General features: G+C 50.5%; 1 protein-coding gene across 4 annotated transcripts in view; it reads right to left on the bottom strand.

Moving 5' to 3' along the window:
• Positions 1–26,198, bottom strand: part of ZNF609 (zinc finger protein 609) — a 125,145-nt gene that overhangs the window by 39,653 nt on the left and 59,294 nt on the right. The gene's annotated exons all lie outside the window — the stretch shown is intronic.

Raw genomic sequence — 26,198 nt, 5'->3', positions numbered from 1 at the left:
TGGACCAAGTATAAGACAAGAGACAACAGCTGGATACAGGCCGATGGACCAGGGAGTCCAAGGAAACAATGGGACAATATTGTCTAAACAGACCAGACAGACTGGGAAGGGTGGAACACACAAGCACAGTGAACACTGGGATGGTGGCAAACGTCACTGTACTTCCCAATCTTTGTTTTGGGTGGGTGTAGCGAGGAGGGGATCAGCCACATACAAAGAAAAGAGCAGGGGGCGAGGGAGTCGAGGGAAAGGAGAGGAGCAGCAGGTGTGAAGTGACACTCAGGTGAAGAGATTGGGAGGGGAAGGTTTGGGGCAAGCAGCCTGTCAGTACAGAGAACACAGTACGGCTTTGAGACACCCGCTGCCCATGCTGCTAGAGCGTCAGACCCACAAGCAGGAGGCATTGATAACATGCCGCAATCCATCAACACAACGCAAGCTGCAATTCAAAAGGCAGATGCAGGCTCTCTCCGGGCAGGATGCTGGAACTGTAATCACCCCGCTCATCACCAGGAAGGACAGCCATCCGGTCCCGCCAGAGCAGCAATCTGTAGATCCTGCTGCAAGGCCGGCCACTGCACACCGCAGCTTCTCACAGCATAGAGAGCCCCTCCCCGCCAATCCGCGACCCCGGAACCCTGAGGTTCCAGATAACACGGTGCTCTGGGGAGAATACAGGCTCTCCAGACCACACGCCTGGTTCAGATACACAATCTGGGAGACTGAACTCACCATATGACTCGTTCCAGCCCCAGCAGCCCATGCATATATAATGCACAGCGTCATATGTTCCAGCCAATGGAAGCTTGGAATTATATTTGCCACTTCCCCACCAGGTGCTGATTCAGGAGTCAGTATCAGTGTTCAGATTGACAATGCCTAGAAGCAGCTTGAACCATAGCTCAGCAAGACAGCCCCTCTATGGATTCCCAGCATCATTACGTGTAATGGCCCAGACTGAACGAGCATCGCTAAAGCAGTGTTTTTACTGTGCAAGGCACTGCTGGATCTTGGCTCAGAGATGAGGGCCTCAGCACTCGCATCCCTTCACACTGTCAGAGGAGTTTCAAACATCTCCAGACACGTGGCAATTACCACTGACCAACTGCTCCAGTGATACCCAAACCGAGGCGCTCGGAGGCTTCCACTCTGAGCTCACATGCCACCGGACACATGGACTCCTCCATAGAGCCCATGGATATCGCCAACCGTGAGAACTTCAGAGCCCAGAGAGTCACACTGTGTGACGACATTCATCTCCCCCACACTGCTGTCTTCTGGGAGGTGGTAGCTCCACCCACTGTGGATGGTACCATCAGTAACCTCAAATAGGAACCAGAGTCTACTCCAAGCCTAACCTCCACATTGCTTATCAACAACACGAAGATATGTTATGATATTGTCAATGCACGTTGGTCTTCAGCACACAGAAGACTCAATGCTGGCACCTGTTCCACTGCCTATGTGCTCCAGAGCACACTCTAGCAGGTTTTGCCAGGCAGCCCTGGAGTCAGACCCCAGGGAGGATGCCTGACACACTTGGGAGGCACATGACAGATCATTCAAAGCAGTATTTAAAAGACTCCAGGAGAAGAGCCTCACCCTACATGGAGCTAAACGTGAGTGCAATAAATCCTCATTAGTGTTTTCTGGCTACATCTTTTCTGCAGCTGGAATAGCACCAGATCCTAACAAGAAAGCAGCCAACCAAAGCTTGTCAGCACCACAGAATGCCAGTGAAGTACGGTGTCTTCTGGGAGTGCTCATGCCTGACTATACAACAGTGGTGCAGTCACTGCAGAACTCATCACGGAGGCAGGCTAACCCGTGGCCCTTGGACGCCATGCATGCAGAGGCCATTAAACCTCATGGACTGATGGACAAGCGTAATGTTCTATTTTGACCCAGCCAAAAAGAGCAATGTCATCACTAATGCTAACCCTGTTGGGGCACCATGGCACAGAAGGATGCAGTGACTTGTCCCACCTGCAGAGGTGGTTAGTGCCAGTAGAGCTCTCACATCTCATGGTACGGGGATATTCAGAGAGAAAAGAGCTCTCACTATTTGCCAGAGCTGTGAACACTTTCACCCATGCCTACATAGGAACCCTGTGCACCATGAGCACAGATCACAAGCCTCTTGCCCATACATTTTATATCCCCAAATCTATACCATCTGCACACTGAATACTGGGACTTCAGCCACACAAGTTCCGCATGATCCACAAGGACAGGAAACCTTGCTGGCTACATGATGGTGGAGGTGATAACTGGAAAGCCCCGTCCTCTTGGCATTTCATACACTGCTCCTGATGGTCTCCCATCCCCTGTGGGGGTGGGGTGGAGAGATTCAGGAGTGAAATGTGACAGATTTGTCACCCTGGTGTAATCTATTGTTTTAGAATTACAGTTTCTCCTCACTCCCCAAATGAAAGATCTTCTCAATAAATTCCAGCTTAAGTATAAAGCCAGAAACCTTAAATATAATTATCACAACCAAAAGAGTTTATCATTTACTTGCTATAAGAATGGAGAAGCTTCAGTGCTGTGAATTTTGTAAATTATTGTCATAATTTTCTGAGTAGTAGAGACCTAGAGGGACTGCCCTTCAAGGAGAGACCAAAGAGGTAGATCTACTTAGTTCAGAAAGAAGATGAATAATGCTCTAATAAATTTGTTAGTCTCTAAGGTGCCACAAGTACTCCTGTTCTTTTTGCGGATACAGACTAACAGGGCTGCTACTCTGAAAAGAATATAGAAGTTATACAAGATAATGAATGGCACAGAAAAGGTAGATCAGGTGTTTCTGTTTACCCTCTCTCAATATACAAGCAATGGGACATTCAATAAAAAGGAAAGGAAGTGTTTTTAAAAATTCCTCTTATTTTAAACACACATAAAATACATCATTAACCTGTGGAACTCACTGCCACAAGACAACCATGAGCCTAGAACTTAGCAAGATTCCAAAAAGGATCAGACATTCCTATGAACCCTGAAAGCATGCACAGTTCTGATGTTAGGCAGGAGTTTTTAAATGTTCCAAGTATGCAAGGCATATCCTTACTATGCTACATCTGTAACAAGCAATGCTGGAGCTCCAATGCAGTTTTTAAAAACTGGACTGAACAGCAACAAAGCCTGTTAACAGAGAGTCTGTAATGGCTGCAGATTTCACTGTGGCTGCTCCAAAAGAGGATCATAGTTTCCGTAGTAAGAAGCAGTAAACACCACAGCAAGGAAGAGTCAGAGAAAAAGTGCTGTTTTTATGCCAATACCGCCACAAATGGAGCAAAGTTCAATACTGCTCTCCAAATGAATATGATAGACATCAGAACACAACATCTGCTCAATGAGTGCCGGTAGCTAGCCCAGCACTGCAACCACAGAACCCAGGGCACTTGCTCCAGCTCCTGCCATGTTCTGCTCCGAGTGCACTGAGCAGGGAGGAGAAGCGAATGCAGGAAGGGGGAGCAGTCAGAATTTCTTTCCCAGCAGGTAGAGCACAAGCAGTGTTCGTGCCAGCTCTAAATTCCTCAGCGTGCTGTAATGGAGAAGCTAAGCTCACCAATCCAGATGGTTACGATTTGCACTGCACCTGGGAACCTGGCTGTTTCCCTTACAAACAGAGGGAGGGAGAAAGAAAAACCTTATCGCAGAACCTAGGCTCAGCCTCTGCCTCCCTGCTCCTGCGTCTGTTCTTGTGGCACAGGCTTTGCTGGATGAAGTCTGCCCACTGTGCTTGTCACTGCCTGCTCTCACCCCAGAATCCCTCAGACTGCTTGAGATTCACAGCATCTCCCATCAACAAGGCCATTAACTCTGCAGCTGATGGATGATGATAGGGCCCTGCCTGCAAGAGGCTGCTTGTATTTCCCATCCCCCACCAGGCTGACAACTCCTCACATCCTCTGCCTGGTTCAGAGGGAAGCACAAGAATTAGCTCACCAGCTTTTGAAGAGTTTGGGAAAGGTCTTTCCCCCGCTGCATTCATTTCCCCAGCTCTCCCTATCCCCACCTCCTGCTGAGCTCCCTCTGCTGTGCCCTGGGACCTTCTTTCTACAACACTCTGCTCTTGTTTATTGTGCAAAAGGGAGTCGTAACCCTCCACTTCACCCAGCTGGTACTGGTGCAAGCTCAGACAGCACTGCCTGCTGGCTCTACACACACCAATACCCCTCCCCAGACAGGCCACCTGCAGACGAGGGATCAGTCTCCAAGATATCTCTATGGAGATAGCCCACAAGAAGGGCCATTAGTGCTGTGCCCATGGTCCTGGTGAGTCTGATGACTTGCACATCTGTTCACTAGGAGCTCATCTGAGAGCCCCAGCTCACCTCTGGAGACAAAATCTCTAAGAGATCAGCTGCAACGGACAGTTATTGCACACCTAGAACCCTGCTCTGACAACCTGTGCAGAGCAACCCCTTCTGAGCATGTCAGGAGCAGGAGGAGTGGATGAGATCTTAGGACAGACTTAGCTTTTCACACTAACAACCTTAGTAACAAAAAGAAACAGCTTGCAATTAACATGTAGCATTCTGGTCCTAGGATCTCAAAGGACTTTAGAAGAGGGAATGGGATTATCCCCATTATACAGATGGGAGAACTGAGGCAAAGAGGAAGTTGCCGCAGGTCACACAGCAAGTCAGTGGCAGTCAGGAATAGAACACAGGACTCCCGAGCCTCTACTATAACCATTACACAACACAGTCACCCATTCTACAGACCGAGTTCTCTCTGTGCATGTCCCAGTAAGAGGCAGCTGCTTGACTGTACTGTGCAGATGCAGCTGGCCAAAGCTGCTCCACACACACAGGAAGTTACTCTCAAAGAAACCTCCTCTTACTCCAAAAGGAAACAGCTCCACTTTCCCAAGGGAAAGCAGATCCCCTCCACCACCCCAAGATATACTAACAAAGACAATCCAAGCCCATCTTACAGGCTCCATACCATGGGCAGCGCAACACAAGACCAGGGGAAATAGCCTCACCAGAACCCAATGTTCTTACTCGTCAGAAGCGGCAAGACATTTCAGGAGGCTGGGCTCAGACCTTGGAAAACCTGCCTTAGCAGCAACAGTAGGAGATGAGGCAACCACAAAAGCCAAAGCCTTTCCTAGCAATTCCACAACATGCCACCTTACCCGCGTGCGTGAGCATCACACTGTCCTCACCAGGGATCGCGCCACAGGACTGCTGTGCTGGTTGGTTGCAACTGGGAACAGCGGCATGGTCACACTGGGGGACACATCTGTTAACTACAACCCAACCAGTGTGCAACCGTCAGGGGCGGATGTTTGGACTTCCTGGGGGCAGCAGTGCTGAACGGCTGGTGCCAAGGGTCCAATCCTGGAGTCAGTGGAAAGACTCTCTGACTGGATCAGGCATCAAATGCTTCTAAATCAGTGACAGCCACATCTCTGCTTCAGCTCAGACAGCACTCAGCAGCCTGGCAAGGTGACCCCTTGCTGTCCAGAATGGAAGCTGCTTCAACAGCTTCACAGCATTTCTCCATCTTGCCAGCTAAGTCTAACAGAAGCCCTCGCCTCAGCTGGGAGGGGAACAGCCCTGGCCATGACCATATGACTTGGAAGCTCTTCTCCAAGCACATCTACCGAGTTTGAGTTCCACTGGAGCTGTCCCTTGAGGGTGTGGAGCAGATGTGAACAGAGGATGTGAACAGCCATCCCTGCCACCAATGATTCCTCTGAATTTGGGATCTAACAATTGTCCTTTGCCAGAATCAACTCCAGGAGCTGAAGAAAGGAAAGACCTACTCAATCCTCCAGGCATCAGCCCATGTCCAGTGCTGGATTGTGCCAACACCCTACACTCCCTGTCTCTCTCGCTTTGTTCCAAGTGTCCCGGGGGAGGGGCTCCAGCTCCTTCCATGGGGAAACCATCCCCCCAGCAGGCAGATTTGCCTGATATAGAGTCTATATTTCTCCATTGTATCCTGTTGCTCCTCATTCCAGCCCCTATGTACCACCCAGCGATTTCTCTTGCCCTTAGCTGAAGAACACCCGAGCCCTTCAAACCTGAAAGAAGGGGATGGGGGAAGGGCCATCCCCTACCTACGAGCAGCCGCTGAAAGATCACAGGAAACAGCCTGGCAAAGGCAGTAGGACCCCCTGAGCAGCTCAGTATTTAACACAGGCAGTCGATTCTACTCTAGCTGCCAGTCTGTGATTTGTCAGTGGGGCGGCAATATGACAGATCCTACCCCATATCACACTACCTGTCCTTGGACACAGTGTCTAGGACACTCCAACATGAAGATGCCCATCCTCTGGGGTGATTCCCAGCATGCAGACACACCTTCTAATGGATGGGGTTGGGGGGCCGGTGAGCAGAGAGGTTCAGAGACTTCCTAGAAGCACACATTCTATTAGAGAGGCAGGCTAGGATTAAGGTAAGAGCACAGGGCTGGGGACCAGAAGATCTGGGTTCTATCCCTGCCTCTGGCACTGACTCACTGGCCCCAGCTAGACTAGGAAGTTCACAAGTGTGTTTAAACATAACAATGTTTTCAAACAACAAAACCTTTATACATTGTGTAGACAGGGCTTAATACTCCTAAAAATGCTGGTTGGTCCTGGCTGACTATGCTCCCCTAGGGATCAGCTAACATGTTTTTAAATGGTGCTAAACCCTGTCTACACTAGGGGCAAAACTATTCCTAGTTTAGTTGCTGTTACCTTCAGAAAGTCACTTCCCCTCTTTGGGCTGGAAAGTGGAGATAAGTTCCTCCCCTGCAGTGTAGACACTGCTTACAATGCTTTGAGAACACCAGATGGCAGACTCTGTCGAAGCACAAACTCTTCCCTAGTGTAAGGGCCTGCAATAAAGCCAGGGATAGAACCCATGGTAGCAATGCTCACACCATGTCACCAGCTCTATCGAGCAGACCACACCATCAGCCTAAAAATAGAAGAGATCTCCTGCCAGGTGAGAGCAGAAGTTGAGAACAGCAGCAGGAATGGGGAAGCAAGAGCGTCCACCCAGGGAGTTAATCAGGAATAACTCCCAATGCAGACACACCCTCAGTGAAGCAGACAGTCAGTTGATGGGCTGGTGAAGAACTCACATTGCTCTGAGGAGAGTTTTAACAGTTTCTGATGGGAAACAGGAGCACCTCTTGGCTTCCGGGTTCAGCCAGCACTCGCCCTGGTGCCAGAGGCTTCCCTTGCTTATCAAATTAAAATGTGAACGAGTCTGTTCCAATGTAGCCACGAACTACAATGGAAAGATACCTGCTGCCATCCCAGCAAGGAGGCTGTGCCCTGTTGCTTTGACCACGGGGGACACTGGAGGCAGAGCAGGCCTATTAGTGGACACAGGGCATCGCTGCTGGTTACTGTGGTTACTCGCTTCATTGCGAATTCTGGGAACTCTCTAACTTTCCCTTACTACTGTGTGGCTGCAGCAGCAAGGGGACAAAGCAGACTCAACCCAGCACCGCTGCTCCTAGAGTCACTCAGGTTTGGCAATGAGGGAGGAGTCCCACGCAGGCACAAGTACTGCACACCACTAAAGGAGGAAGCTCTTGAAACAAAGGTCTCGGCTCCATGCCATCTACGATGCAGTGCTGCAAGCATCAATGCAGGGCTACCCAACACGTAGACTCCTGGGACCCAGCCTCCCTTGGACCCATCTTGCACTGTGCTGAGCTGTCACGGAGTGTGGGGGAGTCAGAGCCCTGCACCCTTACTTCCTGCGATTCACCATGACTCTCAGCCAGCCAGTACAACAGAAGGTTTATTAGACGACAGGAACACAGACCCAAGCAGGGCTTGTAGGTACAACCAGGACCCCTCAACCAGGTCCCTCGGGGGTCGGGGGGGAGGGGAAAGGATCTTAGACCCCAGACTTGGGGTTCCCTGTGTCTTCCCAGCCAGCCCAAAACTGGAACCAAAAACCCTTCCAGCCCACTCATTCCCCTCCCCCCGGCTCCTCCTCTCCCTTTGTCCAGTTTCCCCGGGCCAAGGTGTCACCTGGCCCCACCCTCCTTCTGGCTCAGGTTACAGGCTCAGGTATCTTCCCTCACATAAAGCCATCCCCCATACAGACATTCGCAGGTCAGTCCGCCCCGATCCCTACTGCATCACATGAGCACCTCCCATTGACAAGGGAGCAAGCACATATCCTTGAAGTGCAGAGACATTACGTAAAACTGTTCCCTCCTTCTCAGCTCTGCACAGCCAGTCTGCAATCAGTTCTGCTGGAGCCTATTCCCGCTTGGTAAACTCTGATCAATTACACCCATGCAAGCCCCTGCCAGCTCTCTAGTCTCCCCAACACCCACCCTGTCCCCTCTGATCTCCTCAGCCAACCAACATGCAGCTTAGATCACGCCCATCGCCTGCTGCTCCGACCACACCTCCCCACTTCTTGCATCCCTCCACTGGCTTCCCATTCAAATCTACCACATTGAAATTTCTCTTCCTCAGCTTCAAGGTCCCCCCCCCAACATGCCAACTACTTGCTCTGGTGTAACCAGCCCATGCCTCCTCCACACACACCATGCGCCAGCCTCACTTGCTCCTTTGTCAGTGTCTCACACCATCACCTACACTTTCGTCCCCACTGCTCTGGAGTGTGGCTGAGCCCTCATGGCCAAGCTGGGGCTCTCTGGGCTGAACCCCTGCTCTGACTGGGGTAACAGGTTCTGCCTCCTCTCTCTGCCCTCCCGTCTCTCCCCAGCTGGAGGAGAACTGGGCCATACAGGATGAGCTGGAGCTGTGGAGTCCCAGGGCAGAGCAGAATGTGCCATGTCTGCCACCGCTTACAGGCAACACCAAGGGACTTCAGTCACCCCCTACCAGCATCCCTGGGGGGCGGAGGCCAGGGGGACCTAGCTTATGGTAAGAGGGCAACATGGAGCTTTGGCTTGATTGGGGTGGGGGGAATGAGGTCAGGGCTTTTGCTCCTGGCTCTGCAAGGGAAGGGGTGCTGGGCATCAATGGGGTACACTGCTTTGTGGGAGGAGGGGTGGAACCTGCCCTCAGGCTGCAGCTCGGAAGGGGAAAGACAAATCTGTAAGTTCTGGCCCCCTGCTGGTATGTATCATTCATATGTTTGTAATAATTAAATTAATAACGTTCCTCCAGAAGTGTTAATAGTGGGCCACAGGGCCTAGTGCAGCTGCATAGGGGCCTCTGGGGAAAATGTCTGGAACCCCCTGCTCTAGATAATTTTATAAGCACCTTCTAGCCAATGTCTCCAGCTCCAAACTGATTGCTCCTCCAATGGCTTTGGTAGTTTTGGGATCTTATAGAAAGTTAGGGGTGGGTTTCCAAAGGGTGTTTGACCCTTCCACTTGTACTGATCCAGCCTCTCTCATCTACACCACGCTGGAAGGGCGCTAATGCTCTGTGGTCACCAACAGAAATGACTAAGAATTCAAAGCTCGTTACCAGCCAAACTAAAGATAAACCCAAACCCCAGGTGGCGCAGACAGTCCCTGCATTGCCGAAACCTTGCAAGGTCACTAGGACTGTAAGCTCTTCATGGACACTCTTATTCCACGTTTGTACTGCGATTAGCACCATGGGGTCCCAACCCCTAGCAACTGCTCTAACACAAATGATGAACAATAATTTTGGTAATCGAGCTAACTCCAGAAGCAGCAGGCACTGACTGTCACCAGGAACTGGGGTCCCTCTGACCTGGAGGGGGACAAGCTGCATTTCCCAACAGGGCTCACTATCTCCTTTAGGCAGATCAACTGGTCAGCAAGTGAAGAAATGCTGGTAATCCTGTAACTCCCGGGAGGCTGGGAGGAAAGCAGTTAATCTCTGTTTTAAGGAGAAGGATAATACGCTTGAATAGAAAGTTAAAGCCCGATCCCCTTACACTCTGTAAGTGCTTCCACGATGACCCCAGTTAAAGAGCTAACAGGCAAACACACAGAGCTGCTCTTCCCCAGGAGCAGGCTTCCTGCCATGATTAAAGCATCCTGCACAAATCCCCTCCTAAGCCCTGTTCAGAAAGCACCGCCCCTCTGGCGGATACCTTGCTCTGGGCTCTGCTCACCTTCAAGCAGTCAGCGAGAGCACAGCACCCTTTTAAGTACAGGCAGGATTATAAAAGGCTACAGGCTGGCTCTTTGGAGATGAAGAGTCCAAAATTGAACTGCAAATCTCCATCAGGATTAACAGGGTATAAAGGACACACAGGCAAACGCAGATAACTCCTAGACCAGGGCAGGGCTCGCTGGACGTTCTGTGCTCACAGATGGCTCTGGGTCCCATTATGTTACAGAGAACACAGCACAACCCTCTCTCTCTGCCCTGATCAGCCTGCCCCAACACACACAGGCTGCTCACCCACAGCTGGCTCATCCTAGCATTGCCCTGCTGGTGGGAGAAGAGGGCATTAACTGGGGCCTTTACAAGTTCTGAGCATTTACAGCTACAAGGCACCAAATGAAGGAGGGTCCCTTCTGCTGCAGGACACTCCACTCCCTAGGTCTCAGAATCTGAGCCACAACTGCAAAGCGCTGTCTGTACAGCTATTTCTAGAGCACTAGCCCGAGCCCCACTAGCCCGAGTCTGTAGACTTAAGTTCCCTCTAAGCTGCATGGCTGCACAACAGCCTAATTAGCACCATGCAGGAGCTCAAGGAACCCCTCATCCCTGGCCCCACCCCAGAGCCCATACCCCCAGCTGGAGCCCTCAGCCCCTGCAAGGGGGACAATTAGTGCCAAAGGTAATAAGCGTCTGGGGAGGCGATCACATCCCCTAAGAAATGGGCAGCGAACCAGCTCCATCACATACACAGGAGCCAATGATTAGCCTACCACCTGGCCTGCAGTCAGACCTACTGGTCAACAGCTCCACGGGCCCCTTACCATCCAGCCCAGTGTCTTACAGGTTAGAAATCTGGATCCCTGGATAGTCGCAGCACACCCAAGTCAGCCCAAGGGGCCATACCATACCGTAGGGCACTAGCTAATGAACTCAGTCCATTATTGGAGTCTTGAGAAGTGACAGACAACAGCAGAGATAACACGATGGGAGAAGAGGGAGTGGAACATTTCGTCTTCAGACAAGGAGAGAAGATAAGCAGGGAGTTCCTCTCACGTAAGTGGAGCTAAGCCTGTATCCACTGCCCTTCGACTGACCAGCCTGGTCCTGCCTCCTAAGCTGCAGAAGCTGAAGGAAGCCTGATGTGGGAATGGCAAACTTGGCTCTGAAGGCACACGAAGAGTGGTCCTGTTTCTCTGTTGTAAATCCAATTCCTACTCCCTAGTAAAATAACTGCAGATACAACGGCCACTAGATTTCCGGAGAGTAAAAGCCCCAGGACAAAGAGGCTGCACTGAGGGTTATAAAGTCAGTCTGCCAGACACCCTGCATTGCTTTTATTGATAGAACTATCAAATCGGTGTGTGGAGGGAATGCAGTGGACTGAGTATGTGGCATTCAAGATGCCTTTGATACAGATTGTGCTGAAATATTACACCGAGGTGGATCTCTGCACCATCACTTGGACAGGAGATGGGATTAAGGTGAATGTTGAGCAGCGACACATTGAGCTGGCATGTATGGGGAGAGGTATCACATGGGGCACCACAGGAGTTGGGGCTAGGGACAATCATACTTATTGTTTCCATTCCTGATCTGAAAGGGGGAGTAAACTGTACATCAATGACACTTGCAGGTGATGCTACGCCCCAGCCCTGGGCTGCACACCCACTCCTTTGTGCAGCACCATGAGTGCAAAGCAGCCCCCAAGAATCTTCCTTGCCAAGAGGGATCCTCAACTGGCACAGAGCTGCTGGCACTAGCTCCAATGCCAGGGAAGAGACTATGGGCTTGAGACACTGGCAATTTACAGCGCTGCAACTTTCTCGCTCAGGGGTGTGAAAAAAACACCCCGGGCGCAGCAAGTTTCAGCGCTGTAAAGCGCCAGTGTAGACAGTGCCCCAGCGCTGGGAGCCGCGCCCCTCGTGGAGGTGGTTTTTTACAGTGCTGGGAGAGTTCTCTCCCAGTGATCTGCCGCGACCATACAAGCCACGTTAAAGCGCTGCCATGGCAGCACTTTAGCATTGTCAGTGTAGACTAGCCCTATGCCTAGCACTTCCCCATGCCTTAACCCTCCTCTCTGCCAGCCCACAACAAACCACTGAGGCTGCAGGCAGCTGGCCCAGGTTAGAGCAGTCTGCACCAGGCAACTGGACCAGCGCAAAGAGGCCCCAGGATCAGGGGTAGCAAAGAGTACCGCTGTGTGCTTCACCCAGCCTCAGCCAAGCCAAGCACTCCTCAACCGCAGTTTGATCTGCGAAGATTTGCCAACAGTGGTAGAGTCTATCGAAACCTAGAGTGACCAGGATCAAGGGCTGGAAATAATAGGATGTTCTATCTAAACCATTCACTAACATCTGGGTGGGAATAACCTAGAAAGCAATACTGCTGGGACAGACTGGGGGGGAGGCCAATGCAATCTGAGCACCACAGCACAGAACAAGCAGTCTTGCTCCGGGGGGGTTCTCAGGAGATAGCACCTGCATTCAGTTCTGGACCCCTCATTACCCAAAATATTGACGAATTTGAGGGAGTTCAGAGAAGAGGAACAGAAATAACGAGGATGCTGAAGAGATTGACTTAGAAGCGAAGATTAAAGGAGCTAAATACGGATAACTTGGTTAAGCAACAGCTAAGTTGGGGATGTGATCCTAATCTATATCACGGGAAGGATGTAAACACCAGAGGAGAGAGGGAATTATTTAGGATGATGCGAGGAGGAGGTAAATAGGAGAAATGGGTGGAATTAAGAAAGGGAGTATTTCAGAAGGAAGTTAGGCAAAACTTCGTGGCCATGCAATCTGCTGGGCCAAGGAATAGCCCTCGTCACCTGACCATTTATAGAGAACAATGGACAAATCCTAAAATACACTGGCGGAATGGTCCTACTTGTATCTTGGGGCTTCTCTGCCCCCGCAACCCCCACCACAGCAGCTGAGCATCTTGCAGGCACTAATGGATTTATCCTCACCCTCCCTGTGAGACAGGGAAGGATTATTACTGCCGTTTTACTGAGGGAGAACTGAGTGATCATGTGATTTACCCAAGCTCACGCACAGGGCTCGGAATCGATCCTGGAATCCCAAGTCCCCGTCTGGCAGCTTTTCTGCAAGACCATTCTCTGCTGGAACCCTCCGAGAGTTTCCATGTTACATCATAACCATGATCCAGAACCCCATTGAAACTGCTTTTGTGGTATCACAGTAAAGCAACATGCCTTTGTGGTTGGACATGGGGAGCATAAACCCCAAGGAAAGGATGACAAAAGAAAATCCCCCACCTGATGTATTATTTTACATTACAAAGGGAGGCTGGTTAGCCGGGGTATTTTAAATATGGCTTCCCTGCTGAAGAAATCTGATAGCCCTTGGGTAAAACAACATGTATTTAAGGGTTTGTAGACTGGCGGCTTTAGGGCATCAGGTGCCAAGTATCGGTGCTCAACACTGATGCCTCTTAGAATAGCTAGAAAAACCATTAATAAAAAGACATTTAAAATAAATCCTCATGAACAAAGCTCTCTCTCTCCCAGATCACCTGGCAGAGATCCTATGACAGACAACCACTCGGGGGAACTTGGCTTTAAAGGGCAATAGGAGATCCCCTGATATCCGCGTTCAGCCTGACATCTTAGACAGCGAGGCATCCTCCCCATACAGACACGGTGTGTGAACCCCACACTTCAGATCTATACGCAGATTAGAGAGATTTCCTCTGGGTCCTGTGCGTGAAGAATTCTTAGTACACTGTGCAGGTGCAGCATAAACATACTGAAAGGTATTTCACACACACACACACACTCTCCATATACATATATGGCTAGGAACGAGGAGATGGATAATTTCTGAGCTGCAGGCAGACGTGTGTATTTCAGATGCGATAAGCGGTGAAGTCTAGAAGGCGTTTCAGATCTATTTATCCCTCAGGCGAGAGAAGACATCTTCCTTCCATCTATTAAATATTAAAGAGCCAAATTTTGGTATGATTTGCACGTTCCAGTCCTTGCAGGCTGCGTATTTAGGAGGCTGCCCGCTTGCTCTCTTATCTCTTCCTCTCTGTAGGTTCTGCTCAAGTTGCCAGGCGAGATTCTATTGGTTTCCAGTCACAAAGCCAGCTCTGTCTGATTGACTGGGAGATTAGGGAAGGAGGGTGAGCAAGAAATAAGCTGAATCACATGATGTACTGGGGAGTCCTGTGCATACCCCACACAAGTGTGGCTTCCAGATACGGCCACACACAGCTAAGAGAAGCTGTGTTCTAAGAGCAAGCAGAGGGCTGGGATTCAAGAGAGCTATGTTCTTCTCCAACGGACTCACTACTTCTCTTAGGCTGTGCCCTATACCTGGAATAGCTCCCTGACACTTTACACCTCTCTCTCATCCCTCAAAGACATGCCTTCCAGCCAGCACTCCAGCACCTCCATCCGTAGTCCAGACTCTGCTCGGGAATGTATGTTTTTTAAAAAGGAACATGATTTTTACATACCAATTAGCACATCTTGGGATCACACTTCATCCACCCCCGCCGTGCCTGAGCTAATACACTGATCTCCTCAGGCAGGCACATGTCCACAGGAATCAGGTGGAGGATGCGAGGTGCACACATTTGCAAATAAAATGACCAGAGACAAAGGGAGAAGGGGGCTGTATGGCTGTAGATTGCGGCACTCGCAGCAGCATTCGGATAGCAAGCCAGTTGGTTTGGCATTTTGCTTTGGTTGCTGTCTGCTGAAGGTGGAAGGTTTGCAGCGCTGCGGGATGAGCGATTTGGGTGGAAAGTTCTCTTCAGGGTGGGTTTTGGATGGTTTTGTTCACTTGAATCAGATCAACGTGTCTCTATCCCCCACACTCTCAGGACAGCACCTCCTGCCTCCTGTTACAAGACGTGCTCAGACGCTGCACATGCTCCCTGCCTACAAACTGCAGCTGGCTGCCCCTTCAGCATTTTCATTCTTTTGTGTACATGAACTAGGAGGCTCTTCCCCCACAGGAACGGTTACAACAGAACATCACCTTGTGGAAGCTCATGTCCTCTTTGCCTTTAACCCCAGCCTTGGTGCTCAGAGCTGGGGGAGTCTCAAGGACTGCATCCTGCACATGTTGCCATCCCTCTGGCCCCAGAGTCCTAGACCAGTGGTCTCCAAACTTTTTTGATCAGTAAAAAAAATTTTGAGCATGCACCCCCTGCCGCGCCGGCTCTACCATTTTTGCCAAAGCAAAAAAAAAAAAAAAAAAAAGTTGCTCAGACTCCCGCCTAACGAAGAAAAAAAAAAGCGCTCCTCCTGCCGCGCACCCCCAAGGATCCGCTTGCGCACCCCCCACTTTGGAGACCAATGCCCTAGACTAAATTAAATCAACAGACAGGAGTCACAAGAGATTTGACCACCAGAGCCTAAACTGAGACCAGCAAACTCATATCATGTAACATCAGTTTGGCTTTAAATCCTAGACTCAGGAGGTGAGAGCCAAGTGTCTGACCCAGGCTCTCCATTTTCCCTTTCAGATCAAATCCCTCTTGGTGCCTCCAGAGAAGCTGACGGGGCAGGCGAGCCATGATATGTTCAGCAGGACCCACAGGTCTCACTTAGTTGGCCTGGCTGAAGAGTTCTGTACAGGCAGATGGTTATAAACAGGAACACAGGTTTTGCCAGGTCCCAGCACTAAGTGAGATGAGGTTTGATATGCTACTTTGCAATGAACACTCCTACGGTACCAATCTATTTAGTGAACCCCCAATCGATAATTATAGCTTTGCCTGGAGCTGTGGTATTAAACACAGCCAATCTAACACACAGAACACAAATTATAATGCAGGGCAAGACACCTTCCCTCACACTTGGACTTATGCAAACCGGAGAGTCAGGTCCACAGCGTTCCTCCTGGCAAAGGGCTCTCCTTTACCTGCCCTGCCAGCAACACTGGGCACAAAAATAGCACCAAGCACGGAGCTTGTGCCTAGGCACTGCACAGAAATCCCAGGGACAGGGAACTAAATACTGCTCAGTGCTCGAGGGGGTCTCACTAGTCCAGCCAACTCAGTGGGTTAATGCTAAAAATTGACAGCCACCAACAGTCCAACTAGCCCAACTGTGCAGAATCGGTTGCTAATAGGGAAGCTGAGTGTCAGTGGGGATATAAATTAGCTAGAGCAAAGGCAGGCTGTAGCTCACCCTATCAAGGGCCTGTTATCTGCAGACTGCCTACTCAACCAGACTGCGGGGAAGAGTGGAGATGAGGGGGATGCATTTCTAGCAGGTCTAAGGGGAGAGAACAGACTTGAGATTAAAAGCACAGGCTTTTAAGCAGGCACAGTGCCTTCCTGTCTGCGTGCTGTAAAGTCAATGGATTAAATCCTAGAGTGGCTGCTTTGCAAAATTCTCCAAGCTGCTCTTTTCAAGGGACCCAGTTTAAGTCGCTTGTCTAGATGGACTAGCCACAAACAAAGGTGGGCAGTTGAACAGCTTCCATTAATACCTACACAACTAGAAGTTTGAGTTTGGTTCCAGTCAAATCAAAAGCAACAGAGGGTCCTGTGGCACCTTTGAAACTAACAGAAGTACTGGGAGCATAAGCTTTCATGGGTAAGAACCTCACTTCTTGCATCTGAAGAAGTGAGGTTCTTACCCACGAAAGCTTATGCTCCCAGTACTTCTGTTAGTTTCAAAGGTGCCACAGGACCCTCTGTTGCTTTTGATTTGACTGGAACCAAACTCAAACTTCTAGTTGTGTAGGTATTAATGGAAGCTGTTCAACTGCCCACCTTTGTTTGTGGCTAGTCCATCTAGACAAGCGACTTAAACTGGGTCCCTTGAAAAGAGCAGCTTGGAGAATTTTGCAAAGCAGCCACTCTAGGATTTAATCCATTGACTTTACAGCACGCAGACAGGAAGGCACTGTGCCTGCTTAAAAGCCTGTGCTTTTAATCTCAAGTCTGTTCTCTCCCCTTAGACCTGCTAGAAATGCATCCCCCTCATCTCCACTCTTCCCCGCAGTCTGGTTGAGTAGGCAGTCTGCAGATNCTTGCATCTGAAGAAGTGAGGTTCTTACCCACGAAAGCTTATGCTCCCAGTACTTCTGTTAGTCTCAAAGGTGCCACAGGACCCTCTGTTGCTTTTACAGATTCAGACTAACACGGCTACCCCTCTGATACTAGTCAAATCAAAGTTTCCTACAGCTTTTCACCCCCTAACCCAGGGACACCCAAAGAATAGTCATGGGTCACAGAATGGAAACAAACATTTCAAAATGAGACCTCTTCCACTTTCACACTGAGCTGAAGCCTAACCCTTAACACCCAATTTTAACGAGACAGGAAGTAGTTGCCATCAAAGAATCAGTATTTACCAGTCATTACACAGAGATCTCTGACATGCTGAACAGGAAATACCACACAGTGGTACCCACAATAGTATAGCCACTTCCTATTTTAAGTAGAGGGAAACAGCGTGTCAGATACCCCCAGACAAGAACAGCAGCCACTGTACCTTGGAAGACAAGCACAGGGCTATACATATGCATTCAGACAGCATGTATAAACGGATGTGGAAGAGGGTGCACCAACAGTGATGCTGCTGACAGTCAAACCAAAAAGGGAACGTGGCTGTGTTCTAGTGAACTTCACCAAGCGAGTTTCTAGCCGTCACCCCCTAAAATAAGACAAGGACTCTGCTACATTAATAACCAATAAGTCTGACACTTCCCCCAGCACCCTACTGAGCTGTTTTTCAATGTTAATTTTTCCCAGTTGAAACCTGAATTTTCATTTCAAGTTTAACTAAGCACCTTTACACCAATAATATCATCTCTGTTCCAACCTGAACCTGAAGCAGCAGTCCCATTGTTAGACAAGATGGCCAGACATAGATACAGAGATAGTTGTTTGAGTGCAAGGGGACAGACCACTGGACAAACAGCTCTGCAGAGCATGAGCCTCCCCTCAAGTGCAATAGGTTTCACTGGCTGAGCTGATTTGAATGAACGTGGCCTGAGAGGAAAATGTATGAGACCCTACCCTACCCAACATTGTTCTGCATGTAAAATCAGCTGCAATTCATCTGTCCCGGGCCAGTTATAAACCCAGCTCCAAGGTGTCAAACGGAAGCCTGACAAGCCCTCCCACTACTAGTATAAAACACATTCCCTACTGCACACACTGATCGGCCAGGTACTGTTCTCCTTACCAGAGACCTACTGCATTCAGCTCGCACTGCTTAATTCAGGTTAAGCCCAAAGATACACGCAGACACCAGGAGGCTGCACCGAGGAGTATGTCCACGTAGCACGTCTGTGAGCGCCTAGCCCTGAATGGGCACGTCTGCTCTTGGAGCACTCTGCTCCAAATCCAATTCTGTGGGATAAACACAGGGGCTCTTGGCACAGCTAGGGATGCACTGTAAGTACCCCAGGCAGGCTAGCAGAACCACCTCAGTGCCAGAGAGGTGAGAGCAACTTGCTGGATTGCTGAAGCACCCCACTGCAGACAGAAGCAGCACCCTGCAGAGACTGCCAGCTCTGCACACAGCTGCTCTCCACTGACGCAAGGAGCTTTTCAGAGAGAGAAAGTCAACAAGGAGCAAATGCTTGGTTTAATTACCTGCTGGCTGTGTGTTTTCTCCTGCAGCTTCCCTCCTGCCACATGCGCACTCCAGATACCTGTGCTCAGTTGAGATTGGCTTTCCTCCCTTAATGAGAGGTGTGGAGGGAAGGGTCGAAGAGACAGTACTGGCTCTCCAGGGCTTTCTAAGCTAATTGTCCCTCCACAGATAATTAAACCTGCAGACTCACCCTGAAACACTGAGGGCTCAGAGCTAGCAACAGAGGCAGCAGCGAGGAATCCAGTCTTGCCTGAATAATGGACTAGCCCTTACAATTCAGGCAAAGCCCAACTGCCCCACACTTCCCTGTGCCCTGCAAGGAACTAAGCACCAGGAATCTGTTTAATGCACATCCTCTGACCCAGCACCTGCCTTCCTGAGGTGAGCTGCAGAGTTCACTGCTGGGTTAATCTCTTCCTTTCTCTTATTAATAGGCAGCAGATTTAAAAACAAACAGAAGGAAGTACTTCTTCACACAATGCACAGTCAACCTGTGGAACTCCTTGCCAGAGGAATGTTGTGAAGGCACAGACTATAACAGGGTTCAAAAAAGAACTGGGTAAGTTCATGGAGGATAGGTCCATCAATGGCTATTAGTATCCATAGCTTCTTGTTTGGCAGAAGCCAGGAATGGGTGATAGGGGATGGATCACTTGATATTTATCTGTTCCGTTCATTCCCTCTGGGGCACCTGGCATTGGCCACTGTCGGAAGACAGGATACTGGGCTAGATGGACCTTTGGTCTGACCCAGTATGGCTGTTCTTATGTTTGACAGGTAGCCCATTCCCAACTGGCACACTGGGGTTTAGAGCCATCCTTCCTTGGAGGTGGGAAAGGTTCCATGCCCCTGCCAGGGGACCCCCTTTTTCCTCACTCAGTACCCCTCACACATAAGACTCTAGTCTAGCCCTATGAGGGCCACCAGCAGACAAAGCTCTATATTGAAACCTCCCAGCCCAGAGCATCTCCCTCCCCAGGAAGGTCAGGGAATTTATTCCCAAGAACAGCATCTGTCCAAGAGGCTATGTGGAAGGTTAGGCCTTGTCTACACAGGCCTCACAGCAGAGTGCTGCAACTGTGCTTCAGTGTGGCCAGGGGCGGGGCTCTAGGCACCAGCAAAGCAAGCACATGCTTGGGGCAGCCCATTTGCAGGGGTAGCAGGGATCCAGCATGAGAGCTGAGGACCAACAGGGGGCCCTGGGAGGTGTAGTTCCTTGGTTAGCTCCCTGCCTATAGAGCCAGCCCTGGAGCAGGGATAGAACTACATTTCCCAGCATTCTCTTGGCCACTACCAACAGGAAAGAGGGGGAGGGAGTGAGGAAGCTGAGACCTCATGCTGCAGTCTGCTGTGAATGGAGAGCTGCACTGGGAAGGGTAGGGATACCATATTTTAACATTCAAAAAATAGGACACTCCACAGGGAGGGAGGGTAGCCCCACCCTGGCTCCATCCACTCCCTCCCACAGAAACCCCAACCCATCCAACCCCCCTGCTCCCTGATCACCCCCTCCTGGGACCCCTGCCCCAACTGGCCCCCAGGACCCCACCCCCTATCTAAGCCTCCCTTCTCTTTGTCCCCAACTGCCCCTTCCTGAGACCCCCCCAACTTCCCCCCTAGGATCCCACCCCCTACCTGTCCCCTGACAAACCCCTGGGACTCCCATGCCTATCCAACTGCTGCCTGTCCCTTGACTGCCCCCCCCCCCCGAACCTCTGCCCCATCCAACCCCCCCCGCTCCCTGTCCCTTGACTGCCCCCCCAGAACCCCCTACCCCTTCTCCAACCCCTCAGCCCCCTTACCGTGCCACTCAGACGAGCATGTCTGGCTGGAAAGTTCTGGTCCCCTCTCACAAACAGCACAGCAATGCTCTCCAGGAACCAACCACCCCAAGCCTGCAGAACCCTGGCCTCAGAGCAAGCGCTCTGAACCAACACTCCGGCCTGCCTTTTAGGCAAGGGGTTACAGCCTGGGTAGTTAGTTTGTAAGCTTTTCTATGGCACTTGAAACTGCAGCACCAGAGTACGTAGAGCAGGGGTGGGCAAACTTTTTGGCCCGAGGGCCACGTTGTGGTTGCAAAACTATATGGAGGGCGGGTAAGGAATGCAGTGCCTCCCCAAACAGCCTGGCCCCTCCCCCTATCCGCCCCCTGAATGCCTCCCCAGAGCCACTGACCCATCTAACCCCCCTGCTCCTTGTCCCCTCCCGGGACCCCCCGCCCCTAACCACCACCCTGGGACCCCACCCCCTGTCTGCCCTGACCCCCTATCCACACCCCCGCCCCCTGACAGGCCCCCCAGGACTCCCACGCCTATCCAACCCCCCAGCCCCAGCCCCCTTACCATGCCGTTCAGAGCAGCATGTCTGGCAGCCGCGCCACCCAGCTGGAGCTAGACAAGCTGCCGCTCTGCTCCGCAGGCGCGCGCCGCTCTGCCGCCCAGAGTGCTGCCAGCACAGTAGTGTGGCTGTGGGGGAGGGGCCGGGGACTAGCCTCTCTGGCTGGGAGCTCAAGGTCCCGCGTGCCGTAGTTTGTCCACCTCTGATGTAGAGGGTGCCTATAAAGTGGTTTGGCTGCGAGATTTTCTATTGTTGCTCGGTGGCATAATCCCCCTGTCCTGTCTATAAACCTCTAGTGTAACAGTATGGGACACCCCATCCATAGATAAACTCACTGCCCTAGAACTAAATAGACAACCATATTACCTTCCTTCCTGGGCAATACTGAGTCCCACATACATGTTTATTGTCCTTTGATCCCTACTGAGGGCCTGGCTTGGTCCATTGTGGTTTCTGTGACTGGTCTTCTTTGGATTCCAGTCTTTATACTTTCGACCAGCTCTGAGATAATTCCATCATTGAATACATCCCTTTGTGAGCTTCCTCCAAACGATGTCATTTACAAAAGCTCTTTCGCACCGAGAGATCTCAGAATACCCCTGACAACTGCGACAGGCCACTGGTTGCAGAATCCTACCAGCAACTCCCCGTGCTTAGTCAGAGCTAGGACTCCTCTGTGCTAGGCACAGGACAGTGTTACACCCTGTTGGGGGGGACAGCCCACTGCGATCTGGGCTGTGCCCCCTCCCTAGTCAAAATCAAGCAATGAAGATCCCCTTACGCCCCCGGCAGATGCCCTGATGCAGCACTCCGAGCCCTCTGGGCACAGGCACCAAGGACCAAATCCCGCTCTTCAGTTTGGCAGTGCAGATCACTGACCACTAAGCCAGCCAGGAAGCTTATTCTTTTAACTGGGTAGCTCTACCAGGCACACGCGTAAGACGGTGCAGCACCCCCGTGTAGAAAGGCCTTCGGCTAACGCTCCTGGAGGTGGCTGGCACTGTAAAAGGTGTAACATTTCTGCCTCGTTGCCCTGATGCAAACATACTGCCCCTCCACCCCCAGCCCCACACAGCTGACCAAATCAGAGCTTGCATTTCTCTAGCCCCTTCAGAGGCTCACCTGCTTGCAGCACACTAATGAAGTCATCTCTGGGTAGAGGGTAGCAGCCAGCCCACACCACAGCAGGACGTTTCGGACAGGAAACCCTCCCCGAGAAGTGCTCTGGGATCTTTAATACCCCTACAAATCAGACAGGACCTTTATTATTAAGGTCTCCTCTGCAAGGCCCACGCTGTAAGCTACATGGATATATATTTCTCTACCCAAAAGTGTGAAGGGCAATGACCCTGCCAGGATCTGAAGCTGTGGTTCCAGGGACTTGAACTTTAAACCTCTCTCTTGGACCACAAAGCAATCCCCTTTGGCTAAACATTACCGGGGTGCCAGCAGCATACCTGGCTCTACAGGACAGAGGATGGCATGAGCCCTGCCCAAGGGAGTTTAGAATCTGAAAGGCACTTATCACATGAGTCACAGACACTGAACACAGGAGGCTGACGCTCATGAGCATGCTCAGTGCCTGCATCCCAGGGGACAAGCATACGGGGACAAACTGCTGCTCTAGTGGGCTCACCCTGCATGGGGACACTGCTCTCCACTGGCTTCCCTGGCCTCGCTTCACAAGGGAGGAAACCGGAGCACAGGATAGGTCTGGAGTAGGGAGTTCAACAGCCAAACCTTGCAGTGGAAGAAGCAGCAGGGTTTGTTTAACTGAAAATCCACAGGAAGCGCAGAGTCTGGATTAATGGTAGAAAGGCACAAAGACTGCCAAGAGGTAGTTCCGTGACACCAGGCAGCTTGCTGGGATGAGAACCAGTTGCCCCAAGCGGTGCTTGGCTACACAAGGGACTTGAGCCTGCACTGACAATGGTTGCCAGCAATGAACTACCTCGCCCCCAGCCCATGTGGAGTTGAAGGCCATTCAGGATGGGGTTTTCAAAAGTGCTCAGCACTGGTCTACCCTGAAGCGAATGGGAGCGGAATGCTTTTGAAAATCCCACCCCTAGTGCAAACAAGACAAACCCATTCTCGGCACTGGCAGAGAAGAGCACTACCAGCATCCCAACTCTTCAATCAGGCTCTCTGGAACAGCACTGAGAATGCCTTCAACTGGTAGATGGCTTGCAGCACCTTGCAGCTGGGGGCTGATGGTGGTTGTCAGGGATGGGTCATTGCCCTGCTGTAGATATGGTCTAAGCCCGGGGTCGGCAACGTTTGGCACGCGGCTCGCCAGGGTAAGCACCCTGGCGGGCCAGGCCAGTTTTGTTTACCTGCTGACGCGGCAGGTTCGGCCGATCGCGGACCTCACTGGCCACGGTTCGCCGTCCCGGGCCAATGGGGGCGGCGAGAAGCCGCAGCCAGCACATGGCTCGCCCGCACTGCTTCTCGACGTCCCCATTGGCCCAGGACGGCGAACCGTGGCCACTGGGGGCCGCGATCGGCCGAACCTGCCGCGTCAGCAGGTAAATAAAACTGGCCCGGCCCGCCAGGGTGCTTACCCTGGCGAGCCGCGGGCCGAATGTTGCCGACCCTGGTCTAAGCTAAGGGCTGGTCTACCCTAGAAAATTAGGTCAGTTTCGTGACATCTGTCAGGGGTGTGAAAATACCACACACCTGAATGGCATAGTTAAACTGAACTAAGGCCCTCGCAGACAGAATTCTTCCAGCAACCTAGCCACTGCCACTCCACGCTGATAGGAGAACCCCTCCCATCAGCCTAGGTAGGGTCCACACTGAAGTGCTGCAGTGTTTTAAGTGTAGACATACCCTAAGACCAAGGTCCCTAAACTGTGGGGCACGCCCGCCTAGGGGGCAGGGAGGGAACATTCGGGGGGGGGAGGGCACAGCGAGCGCCACCCAGCCCTGCTCTGCTGCCAGCTCTTCTCCTGTCCCACCCCAAGCTGCAACTCCTGGCCCCCAGCCTCAGACCCATTACCATTACTTCTGCCCATGCCTCACCCACTCCCGGTTCCTGACCAAGGCTCGGGGGGAGGAGCGGGGGAGAGTGTACAGAGGCAAGTGGGAGAATGACGTGAAAAGTTTGGGGATAACTGCCCTAAGAGAAAGCAGCTCTATCCAGCCCACAAGGGGAGGGATATTCTATGGTGAGGTATTCCCACTTTCCTACTGCACCTTCCCTGCCCCCCATTCATCATGGCTTCAGAGACAGGTTTACTGGCTAAAAGTACTGTTCTGCTGATTAAAAAGGAGCTAGGAATAGGTCTAGCCATCGACATTAGATAGTAACAAATGCATGTATAGATTTACTAATGGGCTGCTTTGTCTGTGTTGCTGTGGCTGTATTGGATATAGGTTCTGAAGCAGGTTTGGCAGGCTCCTCGTCTGTCATTACTCACAAGCAGGATAGATGAAAAGCCAGGATTCTTTAAAAAAAAATAATAAATTTGTATTTAAATCAGATTTAAGTTCAATTAAATACCTTTTTTTAAATAAACTATTTACAATTAAACTTAAAATTATGATGACTTATGTTAAGCCCTAAATGTAATATCTATTAACATAATTTCAATTCAATTCAATTAAATATTCAAGCAGTAAATGTTTGCTGCTGAAGATTTAAGTAACATCAAGCCACTGAACTGGTTAAGCACCTAGAACTAGAGTTTGTTGAAGGGCTAAACCAGCTTTTGACAGCAGTAGCCTCTTCTGCAGGTGCAGAGAGAACATTTTCTTCATCTCAGTCAGTATATTCAATTAGTTCAGTTCAATGACTAGCTCTTCAAAGTTAAGAAGCCAGTTGGAAGTTGAAAAAGTAGAAAAGCTTTTCTTCCTCTTCTAATCTGTGGCTAAAAACTATGTAAGAGAGGATGAGATCTACAAGTTCTAAAATCTTGAAGGACATGACAATCAGAAACAATCAGTTCAATTCACTAACTACAAATTATGCTTGCTTAGTTTTTAACTGTAAAACATATTTTGATCTCTCATGTATCTCACATATGTAAGGTAGTTTTATTTAACAATTTTAAAATGCTGGTTTTGTGCCAATTTAATTCCAAATTCTAACCAAATGCAACATGACACACATCACGGGTAAAAAAATTGTCATCCTCACCTAATATATAAGAAATGCATCATTCAGCATTTTCTAACAAAGTAAAGATTAAGAATCTGAAAAAAAATATGTTCAGCTACATAATTGCTTAAATATATTTATATAGATACAGAATATCGTCCTGGCTATCGGAGAGTACCAAATCACACCAGCTAATGAGAAACAACCTCTCTTTAGGAAAATAAAGTCCAAAAGTAAAATAGGATTAAAATAGATGATTTAATTCAAGGTTTCCTCCTTGTTGATTTAAATCAATCCACCCTGCTCATAACTATTTTGAAGCTAGTGCGAAGAACAAACACAAAAACCTGCCAGTGCATTGTTCTGGGGAGAGATCTGAACATTATGGGTGTTTCCTACGTTTGACAGGACATGTGGTCCAGTGGTTACAGCACAGGGAGTCGGGCGATGTGAGTTCTGTTCTCAGCTCTGACAGTGACTGTGTGATCTCAGAGTAGTCATTTCCCTGCAGTGTCCAACCTCCCATGGTGGCTACAAGCTTCAGTCACCTGTCTGAAAAGCATGCCAAGATCCTTCTGTGAGTGGGGCCAAAGCAATTATTTATCCTAGGCCCTGAAGCCTGCCAAGCACCTCACAACACTTGAAGAGCCAGACCCTGCCCCAACAAGCATACAGTCTACATCCCACTCAATAAGCCTTGGGCACATCTCCTTGGGTCAGTCCTTTTGTGTCCGCCTCCCCACTTCCTGTAGGTCAGAAGGCAGAAGTGAGAAGTGGGCTTGAGAAGAGGTTTAAGGATGGTGAGGGAGGAGACCTGGTGCACATGGTTTGGGAGCGTGTTCCAGGCCTGGGGACAGCACAGAAGGAGATGCAGAGACACCTGTGATAGAGGGTGTCAAGGCAGTGGTCATTAAGAGCGAATGGGTGAACAGGTGCAACAGGGCACCAGGTCCAAGATGCAGCCAAAGGCTGTGATGCAGGGCCTCTGAGGCAGAGACAAGACGCCTGCACCTGAAGTGCCTGACTCATGGAGGGGAGGTTGACATGGCTGAAGCGATGGGCAAGATCAATGAGTTTGGACTGGGAGTGGGGGAGATAGAGTAAATCTGAGAGGAGGTGGCTGCAGCATCATGACAGTA

Source organism: Trachemys scripta, chromosome 10 (genome assembly GCF_013100865.1).
Source record: "Trachemys scripta elegans isolate TJP31775 chromosome 10, CAS_Tse_1.0, whole genome shotgun sequence".
Classification (NCBI taxonomy): Eukaryota; Metazoa; Chordata; order Testudines; family Emydidae; genus Trachemys; species Trachemys scripta.
The sequence above is the reverse complement of the archived record's forward strand: the minus strand, read 5'-3'. Positions and strand labels throughout refer to the sequence as shown.